This window comes from Amaranthus tricolor, chromosome 7, assembly GCF_026212465.1.
Source record: "Amaranthus tricolor cultivar Red isolate AtriRed21 chromosome 7, ASM2621246v1, whole genome shotgun sequence".
NCBI classification, from domain to species: Eukaryota; Viridiplantae; Streptophyta; class Magnoliopsida; order Caryophyllales; family Amaranthaceae; genus Amaranthus; species Amaranthus tricolor.
The window spans coordinates 24,556,149-24,560,901 of record NC_080053.1 but is presented as its reverse complement, the minus strand read 5'-3'; positions in this window follow the sequence as shown (position 1 = coordinate 24,560,901).

Here is a 4,753-nt window from a genome sequence, read left to right as displayed (position 1 = left end):
TTTGTTTATAGTTGGAAATTTGATTTGGATTGGACTAAAAAAGTATAAACCGAATTAATAATTTGGTTTGGTTCGGTTTAGATTGCGGACCAATTTGGTTTGGATTGGAGTTAAAAAAATTAAAAATCGAAATAAATTTTGTTTGATTTGCTTTTATGAAAAAATTAAATTGCAAATTGAACTTCATCCTATTTATAAGAAAGTAAGAGAAATATATAAACAATATGTGTATGAAAATTAAAAAAAAATAAAAATTAGACGAATTTGATGGACCGACTAAAAGATAAGAAAGAAAGGGTGCATATGAAGTTGCAAAATTTAAGATGAATTGCTTTGTTAGTCAACAATGAAAAAGTAAAGTTGATGCAAATTTTCAAAAGTTGGCTTATTTTCTTAGGTGTCAAAGTTGAATAATTATGGTGATTTTTATGCAATTAATTGGCGCGATTAAGATGGTTATATTATTGGTGCTTGGATAGGTCGTTAGTAATTAGTAGAAGTATAACAATTTATTTTTCAACTTATTTACCAATTTTTTGAAAAACTTTTTATATAAATTTTTTCAAATATGAACTGTTCAACATAAAACCCAAACTACCAAATTTGAAATTATAATTATCGATCTGGCTTTTAAAGTTTGCATATTATAATCAATTTTCAAATTGATAATTGGGTCTTTTTTCTGTTAGACTTTTGGAACAAGCATTTTTTTTCCTATTTAAGATTCGTTGATCAATTAGTTCATCATATATATCCTAAACTAACTTATTGACGAAACGTCTTAACTTTTAACTTTTAACTATAATCTACTTATTTTTGTTAGACATACAAGCAAAAATATTACAAGTTTGCACATCTTTTTAAAATCACGTATATATAAAATCTCAACTAAATTAAAATCCTTTTATTTATCTTTGTACAAGAACTAAAAAACTAAAATAACAAAAATACTACAAAAATCTCTCTTATCATTTCAATTACGACTAGAATTTTACAAAATAATATTGTACAAGCATAAGATAAATAGCTAATACATCTTTTTGACTTTATCCCGTAATTTTGCTACATAATAAAAATAAAAGTGAAAACTTTTACATTGCGTTTGGAAACAAACATTTTATTTCAAATTATAGATATCAATTACAAAATAATTAATGAAAAATTTGAGAATAATAAGATTTGAGAAGTCATTCTCAAATCTTCATCTTTAACCATTTTTTAAAACAATGGTGGAGTTGACTCAAATCTAAATTTGAATTCTTGTTATTTGCTATACACTAAATTTGAGTCAAATCTATATTTGCCAACGTAATCATCATTTTCAAACATAGCATTAACATATTATCTATCTATAACTATTACTAAAACAAAACACTGTTGATATCATCACTTTTAAAAATTAGTTATGTGTCACTCTCTAATCTTAATAAAAATTTTCCCTCTGAAACTCATGATGATGTTGTTATGATAACTAATGTTTATATTTTTTGACTTTACTACTTTTTAAATATGACTATAATATTATTCATATTGATTGATTTTTTACTTTTTAAGTCACATCATTTAATGTGTTAGAAAATCATAGAAGTATATTTTATTTACTTTTTTCAATATTTTATAAAATCTTTTTAATGTTATATATTAAATAAATATAAGATATTTTGAGACGGTTAAAATATAAAAGCGTAAATTTTTAAATTTTTTATTTATACAAATATATCAGAAATTTTAATAAATCCGCACATCGCACATGCATTATCCAGTTATGTAACAAAATCAAAGGCACATATCAGGGACTAAGTAATAATAACTATAATTAAAATTAGGCCCCTTAAATTACATAATTACAATAATAATGTTTATGCAACCTTAAGAACCTGTTGGTTATTAGGATCAACAGTGATCAACTGCCCAAACATAGTTTGGCCGCCCTTGTATAGACAAGCAACCACCGTAACAGCACTAGGATGGCCGCCGGCCTCGCCTTGTTGAGGCCGCGGCCTCCACAACACCCTCCTTCCTAAGTTTGCCTCTAATGGCATTCCACACAAATATAACAAAAAAAAAAAAGCTAACTCTTTGTGATTTTGTTCCTTAAACTGATTATCAAAGTGCAAGCTTTTTTACTGCTTTTATAGGAGAAGATCCATGGGCATGGGATAGCTTGATATTTACTAAAGGAACATATAAATAAGATATTCTACTATTATAAGATTCTTAATAATCTTGTTATTTAATGTCGGGTTTAGAGATAATATTAAGTGGGTTTAAAAAGTCCTAGTCAAAATTAATAATGAAGTCAATATTGTGTAATTGAAAAATTTGGAAATTTATTGTATGTTCACCATTTAATTTGTTAAATTATGTTGAACTTAGTAACATCAAATAGTTATTGTTCGACTAATAAATTTATATTTTAGAAAAGTAATAATATGAATTTGGTTAGAGATCATAAGTTAGCCGATACAAAAAAAGTTATAGCATTTATATATTTATACTAATTCAAATTTATTGATAAATGTCGCTATAAAAGTATATTACTTTTGAAAGATATTTTTTCCAATTTATATGTCAAATAAAATCAATACAATAACCTTAATTTAATTGTTTCTTTATTAAACGTAGTACAAATTGACATAAATTTTCAAGAATCTAAAGAATTAAGTAGATTAAATGATACTATAATACATATTTTCGGTTTTGGTCCATTGCGCGTAAGGTATGGAATTTGTCCCACATTTATGTATGCAAAAAAATTCGTGTAGGGTTTATAGACAAATGGGTTCTCTCACCTACCACACTAGTCTTTTGAGTGAGCTCTCTTATTTGTTCTGTAACATTTTTCTTCGCTAGTTAAGAGGCGTTAGTTTATGGAGTAGCATAACGTTCCTTTTTAAGAGTACTTCTAATATAGAGAAGCAAAGCTTATATATGTTCATATCACTGTGGGAAAAGTCTATAGATATAGAGTTTATATTTTAATTAAAAAATATTTTAAATTTAACGTAGATGTTTTAATAAAATTAATTTGACTATTTAACTCAATTTAAAAATGTATCCATAAATCCCAAAAATTTGGATATACATGGAACATAAAATCTTGGGTTCTTTAATTCGTGTAAAAGATTTGTGGCAGCTCATTAAAAACTTATTCTTGCTTCATTTCATTACCGAATCTCTTACCAAGAGTTACACAATTCCACTCTAAGGCCAAATCTATTTAAATTGATTACTCCTTTCTTTTGAATGAAGTGTCAAATCATGATTCACACTTTATTTTCGAATCGGGAATCCCTTGGAATAAAGATAACATAAATTATTGTCGATTGACAAGAATATATTATTCCCATCATGTCATGAGTGATTTGGAAATTGGTACTACTCTTAATTACCATCATTTTTTTAAAATTTTTTAATTTTTATACATTTTATAACTTACATTTTAGAATAAAAATGGTTAAAATTTAAATTTTGAATTACTATATAAAGTAATTAAAAGGTGTATAAAAAATGTCAGAAACAAGATAAAAGACTTTAAACAAGGCAATAAAGTGCACAAAGAAGCACATAGAGTGTGCCTTGAACGAGGTACTGGGTGCAGGGGAAGTACCTTGAACAAGGTTGCCATTACAAGAAGTCAGTGATTGCAATCAACACGTGCTTGTTCGAGCACATAGAGTGGGTTAGGATTACTGGTGACTTATGTCCACCAAATAATCAAAATAATGATTAAGAAAATTAATCTAGGTGGTTAGTGAAAGTAAGAAGAGGACACAAGTACTACATTGTGATTAAATGATGGAGAATCAAGTAAGTTCACTAGTACATTGTACTAAGTGTTAGTGGGTGCTTGGTTGAAACAAATTTTGGGCACCAAGGCTCCCATTTTGAGCTACGACAATAGTACATTGAGCATTGATGAGTATGGGGACTAAGAGACATGTGCGAAACAAGAAACAAGAGCCTACCACAGGCCGCTCGATCGAGTTGCTCGCCCAAGCAGAGGTCGAGCAGGCTGCAATTTTGGCCTCTGTTCTTTTCTGTAGCTGATTTCAGTCGTGGTTGTTTGTTGTCCCATTTTGATAGCCCATGTTCTACTATGTATCCTATATATTTTAGGTTATTTTCCATGCTTAAGTCTCAGTTATATAGCTCTTTTTTTGCTTTAGTTTTTTCCTATTCTAGTTGCTCTCTTCATATACATAACTTCCATTTAGTGGTGAAACTTGAACATAATTTTAGGGGGACGAAGTTATAAAAAAAATTGAATTTTACTTAAATGTAGTTAATCAATACAATCAAAATCATAACTTAAATTTTGAATCAATGTAAAGCTCGACGCTCTTTTAGCACTTAAAAATTGTTTATAATCTCATTGACACTATATGTTGTTGATATTTGTCTCTAATGTAAATTACTAAACTATCAACAAAATAACCGTTGCCCATTTCCTTACGATATCTTGTCTTCACTATCTTAATAATTAATTGTTTTATTGTATGAGTTTTTAGTGATTCAAGTATTTACTTATTCAAACTAATTATTAAATAAAGATAAGAAAATTCAATTAAAAATATAAAATAAACCTTTATTCTTCAATTGTGTGTGGTAGGCTTATTTTTTGATTTTGACGATTTCTCCCAATCACTTTCTTCTTTTTTCGTTTTTTTTTCAGTTGTTAAATGATAATTTCATTCCTAAATTTGATATTCTATTATTAATTATAAGATTTTTTAATTTTGTTTCAGTTATT